At 45.8% G+C, this 17,749-nt stretch overlaps 2 protein-coding genes and 1 long non-coding RNA gene across 4 annotated transcripts in view; 1 reads left to right on the top strand and 2 right to left on the bottom strand.

Annotated features, from left to right (window-relative positions):
* LOC135219244 (probable serine hydrolase) overlaps positions 1-7,779 on the bottom strand; it is a 100,931-nt gene extending 93,152 nt beyond the window's left edge. Inside the window, exon 1 of one of the 2 annotated variants that reach the window (XM_064255840.1) lies at positions 7,627-7,779. The gene's annotated coding sequence lies outside the window, so the exon portion shown is untranslated. The remainder of the gene's footprint in view (positions 1-7,626) is intronic. The other variant, XM_064255841.1, reaches the window with a different exon arrangement.
* A 473-nt stretch (positions 7,780-8,252) lies between these two features.
* On the bottom strand, positions 8,253-11,146 carry LOC135219245 (uncharacterized). Its single transcript, XR_010315397.1, has 3 exons — positions 10,331-11,146; positions 9,569-9,731; positions 8,253-9,032 (listed from the first exon to the last, which is right to left on the bottom strand). It is a non-coding gene; the product is annotated as an uncharacterized LOC135219245 (long non-coding RNA).
* A 1,378-nt stretch (positions 11,147-12,524) lies between these two features.
* Positions 12,525-17,749, top strand: part of LOC135219243 (serine hydrolase-like protein) — a 79,382-nt gene continuing 74,157 nt past the window's right edge. The window contains exon 1 of the mRNA XM_064255839.1: positions 12,525-12,691. The gene's annotated coding sequence lies outside the window, so the exon portion shown is untranslated. The remainder of the gene's footprint in view (positions 12,692-17,749) is intronic.

Genomic DNA, 17,749 nt, shown 5'->3' with positions numbered 1-17,749 from the left:
AGGAACCAATCTCCTTTTCTTCTTCTCACAAGTGATAGATCGGAGAAAAAGTTCAGGGCTTGAATCCAAAGTTGGAGCCCCTTCCAACTCTCTTTAAGGGGCGTGACAGTTCATCAGAACTCCATCCCCTTACATTCGGTGAAGAATCTGACGAAGAAAAACACTTCTTTAGGATGCTTTTTCGATAGCGATCCTTGGCAGTTCGGGTCGTCACAGAATCTGCCGAGGGACGCCTTGATCGGTGGGGATTCTCCGTAACCTCCGTACGGCTTTCGACATTCCTTCTCCTCTGGGCCTGTGAGCTTGGAAGAGGTCTAGGCCTGGGAGCGAGACAGAGCCGATCAGAAGCACCCGTCCACTGCACTAGGGACACTTAATTCACTATCACTGTGCTTACCTTTCAACGTCAGCATTTGACGTTCCATCCTTTGTAGCGCAGCTTTAAGATCTGCAATTTCTGTTGCCGGATTTGCAGTCTTAGTACTAGAGGAAGAAGATAGAGGTTTAGGGTTAGGTGTTAATTTAATAGGCTCGTTAGAGCGAGACCTACTTACACTTCTGGAGGAAGCCTTCCTAGCCCTATCCATATCTAATTTCCTTAAATATGAATTAAATTCTTCCATTCTTCCTCATTCATATTTACACATTCATCACAGGTGTTAGAAATTGAACATTCATTCCTTCTACACCCCTTACAAACTGTGTGAGGTCTACCGAAGCTTTCGGTAGCCTCACCATGCATCCCTCATTTACACACTGTCTTCTAACCGTAAAGCTAGAATCCGACATTATGAGAATATCCAAACCAAGTCCAAAAAACAGTCCACGAAAGAGTATGCCAAACCAAAGATCCAATACGTCACAAAATAACGGCTTAGAAGATCAATAGCGATGAAAAAACACGAAAAAGTCAAATCAGGAGTAACAACAACAATGTTGCTGTCACGGCGATAGAGAAAATCTGTCTTAGAAAACGGGAATGATTCCTATTCCCGCCACCAGCGGCGGGGCGGTAGATCACCTGACCTACCTGTAGAGTGTGCCGCGAAATTCGAATTTCTATCGGGGACGACGGAGTCTATAGCTAAGTATATATCTGACAGGTAAGTTGAATGCATAAAAATAAGGATTGGAGATCGACCACCTTCGATCTCTATCAAAGAGAGTGAAGGAGAAGTCTTCCTCGAAGGAAAGCTTCAATGGTGAACAGAATACTAAGACGATAGTTCAAGCCAAACTGGATATTCCCGTCCGTTCTTCTCTATTCCAGGTTGGTCGCCTACTGTGAGATAGTCTTCTTTCACAGCAGCAGTCTTCTTCCCCCCAATGCTAGACATTCCAGGAATTCGAGCATAGGCGAGGTTCCCGATTATCGTGTAACATATCGGGGATTCTCGTCTCGCTCACTTTGGACCGTGGTCTCGCCTAAGTGTTTGGAGATCGTAAAAAACTCGAACACTCTGAATGCGCTAGAAATTCCGTAGAATTCTAAGCAGTCTCAAAAACAAAACCCCCACCGAATTCGTCAAACGATATCGGCTGGTGGTCCTCTCGATTCCCGTAGAAATCGAGAATGGGGCAGGATCCCTCCTCAACGACCGGGGCTTACGTCAGGTAGGACCCGAATGTCCCCCGGCTAGCGCAGTCCCCAACCCCAACGTGGGATCCTACAGAGAAAATCTCTGTAGGATCCCTCCCCTTTCCCTCGTAGCCGTAAGGAGAGAGGGAATGGGGGGAGGAATTGGATACTCGCTCGCCATCCCAGTGGAACTAGCAGTTGGAGAAGAGTAGGAGCAACCATCGCCGCAATCTCAGAGTCTGGGAAAACGTATCGTCAGGAGAAAACGTTCCGAGGAGGGTTACGAAACTCTCACTGTAGGTAAGGGTCTCCCGCCACTGTGAACGTCGTCTGGGTGGGGCCTGATCGACACCTGACAGGAGAGAGCCGATACCGTCTCGACTCATTCCAGTCCTCGTCGAGGTCGAAACCTCTCAGGAGGAACCGAAGGGAGTAATTTAAAATGCCGGGTCGTCCCGGAAGAAACACCGTAGAAGAAAACGCCGCTTGGTCGCAAGTAAGAGGAAAGGTGGGGAAGTAGTTCGTTTGATGCGTATCCGGGTCCAGGAACTGAGAGAGCCCTTCTTGTCCGGAGACGAGAGACTCTGGTTCAAGACAGAATCGGCAAGCTCCGATCGCGGCAGACCCACCGTCGGTTTTGGGTTCCCTCTCGGCCCCAAAACGACTCGAGCAGAGACGTGGGCTCTGCTGGTGGGAGCGGCAATCCTTCCCCGAGGTCGTTGCGCTGACGAATCAGCGCCATAACCTCGACAAAGTTCCTCTGGATCTCGGAAGTCATAGCATCTTGCAGAGTAGGACCGTCAAGCCCCTCGAACAAGAGCATTCCGAGAACCTCCCCCTTAAGGAGGAGGAACTGCGATAGACCCCTCTCGGATTCCTCCTGCCACTTGCGCGTACGTCCTGGTTGGTCCGAAGATCGTACCTGGTACTTACGGCGTCGTGACGGGATCGTGCGGGGTATGCCCCTCACGATCACCCCGCTCTTCCTGGTGCAAACCGAGGAAGTTGCAGCATGGGAGAGGAGAAAATGACGCTCCTCTTTCGCTCGCTGGCAGAACCAGCGGGCTTGGAGGGCTGCAGCGATCGCCACTTTGCAGGCCTAGTCGAGCCGTTTCCCAGGGAAACGGCTAGACCGAGAACAGCGGCCCCGATCTCGTGTGCAGAGAAGCTGCTGCTGGTCCCCCTATCCGCCCGCTCCCCGTGGGAGCGGCGGTCAGGTGACCTGCTAGGCTCGCTGTCGCGGTGAGACCGGTGAGCGTCCTCTCGCCGCGTCGAGCCGCTGGTACCAGCCGAGGCTGGTACCGACGGCCGCGGGGACCCCTTCCTCGCCTCAGCGCGTGGCCGGTCGGAGACCGTCACGTCAGCCCGAGCAGCCGGCTGGTCGCTGCGAGAGCGTCCGCTGGCCTGGCGAGAGTCGTCTGCACGACTCTCGCCAGTCTTCTGCTCCGCGCTTCGGTCTTGACGGCGAGCGAGCTCGGGCGTCAAGACTTTGGCTGGACGGGAGACGGATCCTGGTTTAGCGGCAGACCCGCTAGAACCAGGCGAGGAAGTGCCAGCCGAAGCTGGTACTCCTCTGGTCCCCGTCTTCTTCTCCTTGGTAGAAGAAGAGACGGGCCCTGTTCCCGAGGGAGCAGGAGGACCAGCAGAAGAGCTCCCCGAATCGCCGGAGCGAGACGGGCCCTTAGATGTCCTGAAGGAGCCTTCTTAGGGGGGACCCCCAGCTGGTCGCTGCAAGAGCGGCCGCTGGCCTGGCGAGAGTCACCTGAGCGGCTCTCACCAGCCTTCTGCTCCATGCCGTGTCTTGGCGCCGAGCGAACTCTGGCGCCGAAATTTGGCTGCACGGTCTCCCGAGGGAGAACGTACACTCGGGATCTCTCGCGAACGAGAGACCGAGCCGAACTGGCGTAGCGGCATCGCCGCTAGCACCAGGCGAGGAAGTACCAGAGCTAACCGATACTCCTCTGGTCCCGTCTATCTCTTCCTTACGGAAGGGGAGACGGCCCCCGCTCCCGAAGGAGCAGGAGGACCAGCAGAAGGACCCCCCCGCCCCCTCCCACCGGGGTGGGACGGGCCCTTAGAAGTTCCCGAAGGAGACTTCTTAGGGGGGAAGGCAGCCTTCTTCTTCTTCGGCTTATGGGCCTTAGAAGTCGAAGGGGAAGAGGCAGCAGCAGACGATGAAGACGAAGATGACAGCTTCCTCTTCTTCCTCTTCCTCATCAGCTCACGCAGGACAGTCGTCAGGTCCTCCATCCAGGCCGGAGCCGGGGCTATTGCCGAAGCAACACGGCCCGACTGCACCTGTCCGGAAGGACCCGGGACTGGGGAAGACACCGTGGGCAGGACCAGCATGGACAGGCTCAGGAACCAGGAGCGACAGGAACAGCAACCAGCTCAGGAGCGGCAGGAACAGCGGCAGCGGTAGACCCAGAAGGGGACGCCAAGCCAACAAGCCAGCGGGAATCACATCAGCGGCAGGTACGGCAGGCCCAGCGATCGCCTCGTAGAATCATCGGCAGACCAGCGGGAACCGGGGTACTGGCAGCTTTCCAGGGGCGAGCTGCTGAACAGCGGAAGTCTGGGGCAGGCAACACGAAGAAAACAGGCGGCGGCGCGGCGCCAACCCCCCCTCGGTACGGCGGCAACCCCCCCGCCCGTAGCGCCGCACCTAGTACGGCAGACGGCGTCACCAGACACAGCATGGGGAGTGTAGACCAGGCGGCCGTGGTAGTAGTGGAGACCGCCCCAGACCTCGCTAGACGCTGCAGCAGCCCGTGGATGCTAGGCACGCCCTGCCGCCGCGGTGGTCCATACCTGTCCAAGGTCGTCTCCCACGGATGTAGCACCTGAGGTAGCAAGATAGATTAGTAAGAGGGGTTCCCTCACGCACGGGGGGAAGACATGCCCCACCCCGAACGCAAGGAAGACCCCAAATACAAAATACAACGAGGAAGCTTTGCGGGGGACAGGAAGGAAGATGAAGAATCGGATACCAAGGGAGTCGCGGGAGAGCTTTCCGATGACTTCCTGGCAGACCTTCGCTTCCCCTACCCCCGCACAGCAGTGAAAAGTAATATGAAAATGAAACAGAATACTGCCCTTGCGATTCACTTCATAGAACTTAAAGGGGAAAAGATCAATTCCCGGGTAAGAGCGGAAACTTGATCCAAATAATATGATGCTATCATAAAATATATATGAAAATGAAACAGAATACTGCACTTGCGATTTCACTTTCACAGAAAATAATCGTAAGGATCAATTCCCGGGTAAGAGCGAAAATTGATCCAAATTAAATTTTATGCAAATAAATAAATGAAAATGAAAAGAATACTGCAATTGCGAATCCACTTTCATTGCATTTTATCATACAAAATAAAAGGCTCGTGCCAAGCGCAATCACGCTCTCGGTAACGAACGCACAGGGCAAAAATATAATGAAAAAAGTACTTACATTTTCAATTACACACTTTCGCCCAAAATACATGACTCGGCGCGAGCGCGCCCGCCCTCGGCACCGAGACATAATTCAAGGGTTCAATTCATGAAAAGAGAGGAAATCGCCGCATCTACGGCGATAGCTCCATGTTGGTTCATAATTAAGTAATGAAAATGAAAACAGTGTACTTACAGTTTCATTTTCAAGTCAAAACAAACCATTAGTAGAAAACACAATATAAACAAAGCATACGACGATGAAGCGGGCAGAGAGCGATGACGAACACGTCTTTCACACCCGCGGCCGAAAGCAAAAGGGGTTTGTTTACCTCCCAGTCGCGCGTCGGACAAGCAGTTAACTACCGTTCTCCCCTTGTTCGAAGCTTACGACCGTTCCAGCTGCCGCTAGCTACTTCCTATTGTTAAAGGACCGATGGTTTGTATTACGTATCGGAACAACTGACGTTATCAAACCAACATTAACGAATAATATAGAGCCTGTTTCTATATTCAAGTATAAAAGATTATAGAGCCCAGACAGGCTCTTTATGGTGTAAAGTTGATGGAAATCAAGAAAGCAACAAACGCTATGATTTTGAAGCTCCGCCCCCTTTCAAGAGTTGCCAGGTGTGGCATTATTGAACAATATATGTCCGAAGATTTAAAAAAACTGTATCTTCAGTTTCCTTGTCGAGTGTACTACCAGTCCTGATGTATGGTTCGTCCACCTGGGCACTGACTAGAACAGAGGAGAGAAGGCTGGATGCTTTTGAGATGAAGCTGCTGAGAAGGATACTTGGCATTAAATGGGATGATTTATGTTAGAAATGAAGACATCATGATGAGATTGAGGCAAAGGCCAGTCAATATCAGGCTGAAGAGGGGAAGGCTGAAGTGGTTTGGACATGTTGAGAGGATGAATGGGAATAGAGACCCCAGGAGAGCACTGAGAGCAGTACAAATAGGAAGAAGACCGCTGGGTAGACCAAGAACGGGGTGGATAGACATAATTGTCAGGGATCTTGAGGATGAAATCCATAACAAGAGGAAGCAAGGGAAATGGCTTGGGATAGAGACAGATGGAGAGGAACTGTATCAGCCTTATGCCGCTGGCCAGTGGCGGGAAGATAAAGTTAAGTAAAAGTAAGTGATTTATGCATTTCCTACCCTTGTTTGTTTGTTTATATGTATGGTGTTTTTACGTTGCATGGAACCAGTGGTTATTTAGCAATGGGACCAACGGCTTGATGTGACTTCCAAACCATGTCAAGAGTGAAATTCTATCACCAGATATGGTAACCTATTTCTACAGAAGCAGTCCACTGCAAGGAACATAACCGCGGAAACATTGGGGCGTCCAATGTATTTCGCCGTGTTTAGTACTGGCCCCTGGGGGGTTAATTACAGTCATCCAAATAAATATTACTTAAAATTCTTGTTCAGTAGGTAAAACTGCACAGAAAAACTGCAACTGCCATAGTCTAGGCTGCTGCGGATAAGTACCCTAGATCTACCCCAGAAATAAACATCTCTAACCCATCAATGGAATGCCCAAGAATCGAACTCGTGGCCACTGAGGTGGCAGGTCAAGACCATACTGATCACGCCACTGAGACACTGGTATTTCTACAGAAGCAGTCCGCACGGACTGCAAGGAACGTAACCGCGGACACGACATCCACTAGGGATTGGGGGCCGTCCAATGTATTTCGCCGTATTTAGTACTGGCCCCTGGGGTGTTAATTACAATCCTTTGAATAAATAGGCTATTACTTGAAATTCTTGTTCAGTAGGTAAAACTGCATAGAAAAACCGCAACTGCCATAGTCTAGGCCGCCGCGGATAAGTACCCTAGATCTACCAAGACACTTTGTGACAGGTGCACTGCCTTTTCTATTCGCAACACAATACCTACCATTCCCTACTACCTAGGTAACTAAGGTTGGCCTTCATTGTACAAGGCCTTTAAAAACCTTGGTAGCCTTTCCCCAGGGACAATTTCCTCTGGCCTATAGCTAAATATTTTGGTTCACTAGGGTAGCTATGAATAAAAGTCAAAATTGAGCATCTCAGGGAAACAATTCAGCCCGCAGGACTAGGTTACCTACGTCTGTGCATGAAAGAAACCCAAAATCGAATTAGGGTAGCCTACCTATAGTACCTAGGTAGTACCCTAGTACTAGGTAGGTAATAGCTAGGTACTAGGTAGGTAGTACCTACCTACCTACTATCCTAATTTACCCGGGCTGATTTTTCTTTGGTTACTGCAGTAAATGGAATGGTTGGTTGGCGTGCCTTGACCCCAGATGAATAACTTGCAAGTGACCTGAGGTTTCGGTTGCAGAAGGTAGCCTAAAGACAGTGGAACTTTCGCCTACCTACTACTACCTAGTACTAGGCTAGGTAGTACCTAGTAGTACTATAGGTCTGGTTTATTACTTAGGAATTCATAAATCCAGTATAAAATTAAAAGAAACAGTAATGAGACATGTCATGCCTATAAGGTAAGTATATTCAACTCGTCACCTCAAACAATATTACAATTCATCAGTCAAACAGCTGTGCAACAAAAAATTAAAAATATGACGACAATTCAGTTCAGTAGTCGGTACCTTGCGGAGTTTTTGTTGACAAATGACGAAGACCTAAGGGGGCCCATTCACGCACCGGTACTACCTGCAGGTCTCCGGTGTGGGGCGGAGCTTCAGTGGCCGGACAACCGAATTTTTACCCATACATTACGCAGGCGGCCTGAGTGAAATCAGGTTAGTCTACTCTCGGCCAGCAAATGGGAAGGTGTTATCAGAGAGGGAGCTGCAGATTCTAGCTCTTTGTATTGTAGCTTACGAGAAACGTAAGCAGCCGAGAAGGAGGAAAAAGGTTTGGATGAAGGAATGGCTAGCAAGAAGAGAAGTACTATCACACAAAAACCTGTTGTAACATTTGATATGGGAGCCTCATGATTTCTTTAACTATCTACGAATGGATGACTCTACATTTCACAAGCTTCTATCTAGACCTTGTGGCACCACATATACATAGGAAAGACACTTGCATGAGATCTGCTATATCACCAACGGATAGACTTGCTGCAACTCTCCGGTATTTAGCAACAGGAAGGTCTTACGAAGACCTGAAATTCAGCATAGCAGTATCACCACAAGCTTTGGGACACATAATTCCAGACACTTGCGAAGTTATATGGAAGGTATTAAGGAAAGAATATATGAAGGTAACTGTATGATGTTTATTGTTTATATACATAAAGGTCACATATGAAGCTGAAAACAATCTTACAAAATACTGCGCATAATTATACACTCTATAATTATAGTATATTAATTCTTATCATTATTAGCTTTGTATCCTCACATACATTACGTTTTTAGGTTACCCAAAGCACCCCATGAGAAAATAGGAATTGCAGAAGCTTAGTATTATATGCTTCCTATTTTTATTCTTATTAAATGATGCCAACATTTGTATTAAACATTAATATAATGTTCAGCCATAAGAATTGCAATATACTCTTTGCTAGGGCAAAGTAAGAAGTATTAAATGGAATGTTCTAATCACTCAAGACAAAACAACAGCCCTATAATAGTAGCATGCATTGTAACTCCATTGTTTGTTTTTGTCAATGGACAATGAATCTCCAAACAATAAATGTTTGGTCGATTATTCTTGGACATTATATATATATAGCATTCATGACTCTACTATCATACCTAAGATGTTCAAATTCTGCGTCATATAGAACATCATTTATTAATTTTTGAGCAAATTTTCGTTGTTCATCGTCAACTTTACGCAATTTACTTGCAATTAATTTACCAAACAAATCATATTCATCTTCTTCACGTGCTCCCTGTAATTTGTCCCCAATGATGCCCAGAACCTCATCAGCCTTGTTGCTCACTGACGGTCCCGGTTGGCGGCTCCGTTTTGCAGTTGGTAATGGAAGGGGTCTTGAAGCTCCAGGCTGGGATGTAGACTGGCAGTCCATCTCGATCACATCCTTAAATTGGGACAAAAATAACATGGATATTAGTGTTATTGAATACAGCAGTATTAATAAATATTATTATGCATTTATCTCCACAGTTCCCACATTCGAAGGAGGAATGACGCCAGATTGGTCAAGACTTCGAAGAAATGTGGCAGTTCCCTAATTGCCTGGGCGCTGTAGACGGGAAACATGTAGCAATTGTTCCTCCCCCTAATTCAGGATCTTTCTTTTACAATTACAAAGGATTTCACAGAATGATTCTCATGGCAGTCGTTAGCGCAAATTATGATTTTATATTGTGTGACTGGCACTAATGGGAGAATATCGGACGGTGGTGTAATTGAGAACACAAAGTTTGGGGAGAAGTTATCCAACAACACACTGATTATACCAGATCCCGTAATAATTAGGTCCTCAAATCGGACCTTGCCTTTTGCATTTGTGGGTGATGAGGCATTTGCAATGAGACCAAATTTTCTGAAGCCATTTAGTCACACAACAGGAAAGAAGGAGGAACAAGTATTCAATTATAGATTGTCTCGTACCCGCCGCGTTGTGGAGAGTACATTCGGAATATTAGCTTCTAAATTCCGCATATTCCATTCCCCCATAAATCCCGATGCAGAGAATGCAGTTTCTGTGGTCAAGGCTTGCTGTATGTTGCACAACTTTCTTCGGCGAGAGAGGGGTCTCCTTTCTGATACCCAGCTAAAAGAAGAAATGGAAAAGACATTCACCCCATTAGCTATAGAGCGTAGACACATTACCTATGAGGCAAAGGAAGTACGTAACTTGTATTTGGAATACTTTAATCAGGAGGGTAGGGTTGATTGGTTGGATGATAAGATGTAATGATGAGTCATTGTGCAGGCTAAATATCCACATATGTGGTCAACTCTTATCACTTACTGTTTATTACTGCTTATGTCAATCTATATCCCAACAGTAGGAGATTTTTTGTACCATTGGAATGTGTGAGGGTTATGTAAGAAAATATATGTATATGTATTATGAAATAAAGGTGTGCATTTATTCAGTATAATGAATTATTATCTATATTTACTGAGTATTATTCCTTTCACGCTCAGGTGACACAATTCATTTTTCAGGTTTTTATTAGACTATTTTATTCAGATTAGGAAGTGTATATGGATGATGAAGGGAAAATTGCGCGAGTCTTTACACTTTTAAGTTTTTTCTTATTCTTCTAGAGCTCTATAGAATAGTTTGACGATTCCAAGAAAAGGCTGCAAAAATGCCTCACGAGCGTGAAACGTTTTAATATGATATTTAAAGGTGTTTCATACCTCTTCAATATCTGATGATGATGTTCTTGGTGTTTCTTGGTCACGAAGGAATAAAAGCTGGTCGTAGTACCACAGACTTGGACGATATACCTCATCTGTAGCTGCCCCAGACTTCTTTGAATTTTCAACCTTTTCTTTCCTGAAGGAACCATTTCTTTCCTGAAGGAACTGCGCATGTTGTTTATCATCTTGGTTACCGTGTCCCGGGTAGCACTCCCATCCTTCTCTCGAAGTTTCTTCACCAATGTCTCATACGCTTCATTTTTCATATTCCTGTTTGAATAGTCTTTACTCTTAATATTCCATATGCATAGATGTTGCTTGTATACATCAATAAATTCGTTCCAAAATCTTTTATCCACCCAATACATCAATGAATTCGTTCCAAAATCTTTTATCCACCCATATGTCTGACATAGTGCTTGCCTACTAAAGGGGTTCTTCTACTGCAACTTTTAATCATAGACTGAGGATAAGCTTGCAGGCCGCGTCGAAGACACCTCACATACATTCAGGCCTGCTCGAACAGGTCTTGAGCTGTCCGGTCGCCTGTGAGTTCGAACCTTAGGAATAAAATCCCGCCATACACGCAACGGTACAGTTAAACCACGCCCACAACGTTCTCACCTGAAGGCTGCAACTGAGCGTGAATGGGGCCCCTAACACAGCTGATTCTGCATTACTAAAGAAAAACGTTCACGGAGACGTTTCAGAGGGAGACAAAAATAAAAAGAAAACTACAAGGGTTTTTTAGTGTGAGTAAAGGAAGCATACACAAGTAAATCCATTAATGCATGTAAAGAATATAGCTAACAAAGTTAATTTTATACAGCACAAATTTATGTTTTAGCATGTACAGCTTAAGGTTGTGCATGCGTAGTAGGAATCTGTCGTTATCATTGGCACGATATTGCCTGAAAAACAGACAGGCTTTAATAACTAATTTTTAGGCTGTTATCTAATGGTAATCAGACTGACTTTTTCCCCATGACTTTGTGTTTATAATTTAAGATTACTCACTATAATTCCTGTTATATCAGTGCTATTTTGGTAAAAGTCGTAAGTTATTTGTTTTAGGTTGATGTTTTATATATTAATTGATTTTTAATGAAAGTAGAATTTCAACTTCGTTGCTGTTGCGGAAATGAAAATCCCGTGCAATCTGAAAGAAAACGTTCTTGAAATGCATTATTGTATTCCAAAGACCTGACTTTGGAGCATGAGATTAAATGCGGTCTTTGAACCTATACGCTTATAATCACGCATAATGCTCCATGTAGTTTTTCCCAATAATGCTAGAGTTACATGTAAAATCTTAATGTTTTATTTGTTTTTTGTTCTGAGCAGTAATTTCTATAACTTCTCATTTAATGTTTCTTAGATCATCGTCTGTCGTAATTGAAATAGTCCAAAAACCAAGCAGTCTTGTCTAAATTAATTCGCATTAGTTTGCTGTTACGGAAAAATTTTACGTTTTAGCTGTTTGCAGTTTGATGGATTTCATAATGAAAAAAAAAAAAAACTATAGTTTAGATGGAAAAAGGGAGTTAGAAAAGCTTGACAAATTTAGAGGGCGTGCTGTTTTGATCATCAAAGTAAATTTACAGAAACACTAAATGTTTTTCATTCTGGATGGGAAACAAATATAGGGTAAAAAGTGTTTGCAAAAAACAGTTTGCAAACAATGTTTCCTAGTGTGGACAAGCACCATAGCTGCAACCACTTTCGTTCTTTTTACTGTAGGTTACCTCCTTTCATATTCACTTTCTTCATCTTACTTTCCACCCTCTCCTAACACTTGATTCAGTTACACCATTTAAACCTTTTCCTGTCAATTTCCACTTCAGCGGTGAATGACCTCAGAGATCCCAGTGCTTGGCCTTTGACTTAAGTTCTATATTCAGCTTAAAATTTTTGGGCACGAAATGAAATATGATCATATTTTAAGTAAACGCTGATATTCTAAACTTTCTCCTTGACTCTTAAAATTGTTTAGCTTTTTTTTTCTTTTTTTTTACTTTAATGAGTAATACTGTCTTTTTTTTTTATCTATAACATGTCTTGTTATTCTAATGTAAGATCTTAAGACAGCTATGACTATCAATGGTTATGGTGAGATCTATGTGATAGAAACATCCCTTATTTGAATGTTTTTCTTGTTCTATCAATACCTTGGTTATTCTATCAACGCCTTGGTTATTGCGTCATAATGTTTACGGTTATCAGCTGATCAATGGACTTGGGACTTAACCCTCACCCCTTATTTTTTTGTAACTTCATGCACGGTCATGATGATGTAGCTAGCTAGCTTTCAAATGCTTAGTGCAAAAGACTGTCCGACAAGAGACATCTGTAATAAAGGTAATGCCTTTTGCTATGGCCTTTTTTTTAATGTAGGGTTAGGTTGGTACTAGGTAGTATAGGTAGGTACTACCTAGTAGTAGTAGGTGCATATAGGCTAGTAGTAGGTAGAAGTACAAAGTACTAGTAGGTACCTAGTACCTACCTAATTTTAGTGTAACCTATTGAGCCGATAGACAGCCGGTAGATATTAGAACTTTAGGTGCCGAGTAGTAGGTACTAGGTACTAGCCTATATGAAAACTGGGTTGCGTTCTTACCTATGAAACGTAGTAGCTAGTAGCTATTGTGGGGTAGGTCCCGGCTCAGGCTCTAGTAGCCTACCTAGGTAGTAGGTTAATTGTTAGGTAGGTATACCTAGCCTGGTAATTCTACAATATACTAGGTAGTTCCGCACGGACTGCAAGGAATGTAACCTCGGATACGACATCCACTAGGGATTGGGGAGACCAATGTGGTACTAGATCTAGGGTACTTAAGGCTATCCACGGCGGCCTAGACTATGGCAGTTGCAGTTTTTCTATGCAGGTTTACCTACTGAACAAGAATTTTAAGTAATATTTATTCGGACGCCTGTAATTAACCCCCCAGGGGCCAGTACTAAACGCAGCATAATACATTGGACACCCCAATCCCTAGTGGATGTCGCTATTTCTACAGAAGCACTCCGCATGGACTGCAAGGAACGTAACCGCGGATACGACATCTACTAGGGATTGGTTCGTCCATTGTATTTCGCCGTGTTTAGTACTGGACCCCTGGGGTTTAATTACAGTCGTCCGAATAGATATTACTTAAAATTCTTGTTCAGTAAGTAAAACTGCATAGAAAAACCGCAGCTGCCATAGTCTAGGCTGCCGCAGATACTAAGTACCCTAGATCCACCTGGATGTCGTATCTGCGGTTATGTTCCTTGCAGTCCGTGCGGACTGCTTCTGTAGAAATACCACCAATGTACTATTTCGCCGTTTTTAGTACTGGCCCCTGGGGGTTAATTACAGTTGTCCGAATAAATATTACTTAGGCCAAAATTCTTGTTCAGGAGGTAAAACTGCATAGAAAACCCCAACTGCCATAGTCTAGGCTGCTGCGGAATAGGCTAGTACCCTAGATCTACCCCTAGCCTAATAGGTAAACAACCAAGATACTATGTATAGGAAACCGCAATTCGTCGCTAAATACCTTCCTTGTATCTATTAGATTAACCCAAAAGCTATTGATTTAGGTATCCAGACCATGACAGTACCTAGGTATAGCTAAGCTGTGTGGTACCTAAACCACTTGATTTTATCTCCTCTTCCTAGGTCTGGTATAGGCTATAAGCTATAGGTAATGTAAATGAGCCAGACACTTGTGTAATAAAGTGAAACCAATTACTTTTATTCCTTGACTGCTACCTGCAACTAGTATACTATTTTGTAACTGGTGTAAGAAGCCTAATGTGTGTTTTGCATGTCTAACTATACTCTGCTTTTTTCCATCTGTCCATCCGCCTGCGGTGGTCGCGCATGGTAACACTGCGTCCCGGGCTTTAAGTAGTTACGCTATGTCTAAGTTTTAGGTAAATAAAAGGATATCTGGGTGTACATTTGCAAATGAAAAGTGTTGTAATAATTTACTGTATGCAAATTACACCGTTAATATTCGAAATAGGATATTATTTAAAGCCCGGGACGCAGTGTTACCATGCGCAAACACCACAGGCGGATGGGCAGATGGAAAAAAACAGAGTAGTACATGTATAGGGTATATGATTGAATGGACTTCTGCCGGCCATCTCACCTGTTCTTCGGCCACTGTCCAGAAAAAGTGCTTTAGCCTAACACATCCTGTAACCTGGAATTGACACTAGTCATGAGACAGCGTCCATTGAAGCAACCCCCCCCCCCCCCTTAAGATCTCTACTTTCCTCTCAAAGTAAGACTTTTCTCCTAAGTCACAAATTAAGGCCATATGTTGTTGGTACAGACCATGTCTCCCTTTGTCCAACAATTATGGGTGACCCTAGGCTATATAGGGTCAATAAGCTTTTTTGGTGGGGAAAATCAATTGGAAAGATGGGAATTGCATAAATCAGCACAAGTTTTTGGAAAAGTACATAGCTCATATTTCTCTCAGTAACAATTGCCATAAAAATTTATAAAGCATGAAAATGCAGTAAGGAGAGTCAGGTACTTAACCAAACCTAACCAAGGATACCAGGTCCTTACCTGTTAGGTGTCCAACCCCATTCCTAGCTGCCTGGCAGAACATATTAAAAGTCATAGCATTAAATGTTGGAATTTATCCTAACCCTACCTAGAATGCCAGGAGGTTGAGGGGTTGGATTTGTAGACCTGACCTAGCAAAAGCATCATAAATTGTAAGAGTGAAATACAAAAATTCATCCTAACTTGGCCTTCCTCACTGGGTCCTAAACTGCCAAGGCAGACATGGAGAAGAGGCTTTCATTGGTGGAACGGGGTGACCTTTTGCTCAGAAGTATGAAGAGTCTTTTATTACTTGAGGTCTCCATGAACACTTCTCACTTATTACACACAAGACAAAAGTTGTTAAAATGAAGAATCTGTTGTCAAAAAAGGCCGAAGTCTGAAAACACCTGGGTACGTTAGCATGCGAATTTTTTAAGTTTTACTTGACTAAAAAGTATAGGCAATTATTACCTAAATGAAAAATGAAAAACTCCCATAAGCATGATCACCTTCCAGTGTTCCAGAACTTGGAATAGATCACCTTTAAAAAAATAGTCATATATCCAGTTGAACAGTATATATATATGATTTGTTCCTACACATTATACAAACCATCGATCCTTTACATAAGGAATTACTTTCAGCGCCAGCTGGAACTCAGTCGTTAGATTCTATAACAAGGTAGTTAGGCAGTAACTGCTTGTCCGATGGTCGCGAGTCCCGCCTGACTGGATGTAAACATTCCACTTTGCTTTCGACCTCCATCGGGTGCAGACATGTTGTTAACTCTCTGCCCGCCTCTGTCATGAGACTGTTCTGTTCTTTTTTGCATTTTCCCTTTTTTCTGGTGTATTTGTGGATATTTCTGCCTGTGGTTATTTTGTCTGATTCTGATAAGGTTTTGACATGCAAACCCACAAGTCAGATAAGCCCTTACGCCCCTCCATCCAACCAGAGAATATGTTCTGGAGGGGGGTAGAAAGTGTGGTGCATTTCGCTCTGGCGAAGAAGTGGATCCTCATGCCCTCTGCACAAGGTGCCGAGGGTGCCGAAGGAGTTAACTTGTGACACTTGTATCTCCTGGTCGGAGGAGCAGTGGGGGGAGATACGAGAGGAGGAAGAAGCCAAGTAAGTCACCCAAGGCATTGTCGGAAAGCTCTCCTTCGACACCGCTGGTTACAGACACGTCATCTTCTTTCCTTCCCCCTTGTAAGCTTCCTCACATGGCTCTCTCTCCTTCGTGGGGACATGTCTCTCTCCTCCTCTTCACTCGATCTGTTGAATGCAGAGGAAGGAGGGAGACATGCTGACCTGGAGTTGTATTCGGGAACTTCTGTCCACTCAAGGGGGGATCCTTCCCCCTCTGAGCGAACAAGAACTTCCCCATTTATCTGACTGTTCCTTCTTCCTCAGGTTTGTCTGCCTCCGTGGGTGGGGATCTGCAGCAGGTATGGCAATCGCTGAGTCTTCCCAGCTCTCTGAGCATCCGGGGACTCCTACAACATTTAGCTGCAGTCCCAGTCATGCATGTGGTGGAGTCGAGGACGAAAACAACAATATCTACTCCGGGGTATGTGGCACCACCTCATCTGGTCTACACCCAGCACGTGACGATGGTTACCCCCACTGCTGCAGTGCAGGCACCAGTGCCACACGTCTCCAAGGTAGAGTATTACCCTCCTCCTCCCCTAGGTTTTGCTGCCCTCGCTCCTCCACCTGATTGTGAGTGCCTGAAGAGCTCGCCCCTGGACCTACCTCCTGTTGCTGTCACAGTGCCTGCTGCCCCTGTTCCTGCATGTGGAAGTGCTGCTGTTCCTTCAGGTCCTCCTTCCCAGGTGGAGCTTGGCCCTGCAACGATCGCTCGCGTAGCGATTCCTGGTACCCAGGGTTGACGTGACTTTCCCACGTGACCGTACACGAGGTAAAGCTGGGAGAGGTCCCCCAGGTCCCCGGGAACAGCTTCGGCTGCTTCTGGGACCGTGACATGTGAGGACGGTTCTCGCTCTCACCACGTTAGTGGATGCTATCAGTCGCCCAACAGTCGATCACACCAGCATGTGTGGGTTGGTGATCGCCTGCAGTCCTCTCAGCCTACCAGTTCTGCTGGTAGGTAGGGTGGGAGTGTCAGGTCTACCTCACCTGTCCCTTCAACCTCCTCGGGATACACTGGGAGGAGCGAGGCGAACAGGAATGACCGTGGAGAGTGCACTCCTTACAGTCCAGCCACGTATGTGCCTGGTTCGGCTTTAGGACCGGACAGGTTGTATGCTCAAGTGGTTAGAGGAGACCATGGGGGGTCTGGCAAGGTTCTCCCTGCTGAAGGAAGAGTGTCTCGGGAGGGACTCTGCCTGGATGGATCTGAAGGTCCGTCGCCTCAGGACGCAGTCACTCCCAAGATACAGAGGTCTTTCACAGAGGTCATTGCGCTGATCTGTCAGCACAATGACCTTGGGGAAGGATCGGTGGTTGCCCCTCTGACCATCCATCTAGGTTGGAGTCATTCTGGGGTCCTAAGAAGGAACCCAGACCATTGTAGGGCTACCCTGGTCTTCCTTGGCTGACGGTGTGCTGGACCTGGTGAACGCTCGTCTCAGGGCAGGAAGCTTCACTTAGAGCCAGCAGTTCAGACAAGCTGCTTCCCCTCATCTGCCTCGCCAGCGGCGCTTTTATGTGCCTTCGTCAGACCCGTTGTTGACCAAGTGGGTTGACCCGGGGTTAACTCGCCTAATTCCGGGATTGCCTCTGCAACACCTGCTGTCAGAGAACCTCTGGTTCTTGCAGCATGAGGCAGTGGCCCTGGAATCTGCTGCCATGGCAGCTTTCCAGGCCATCTCCTGGCTGGATCTGTGGTCCCTCACAGTATCCAG

Source organism: Macrobrachium nipponense, chromosome 1 (genome assembly GCF_015104395.2).
Source record: "Macrobrachium nipponense isolate FS-2020 chromosome 1, ASM1510439v2, whole genome shotgun sequence".
Classification (NCBI taxonomy): Eukaryota; Metazoa; Arthropoda; class Malacostraca; order Decapoda; family Palaemonidae; genus Macrobrachium; species Macrobrachium nipponense.
Note: the sequence above shows the minus strand (reverse complement) of the source record. Positions and strands in the feature narration are given on the sequence as shown.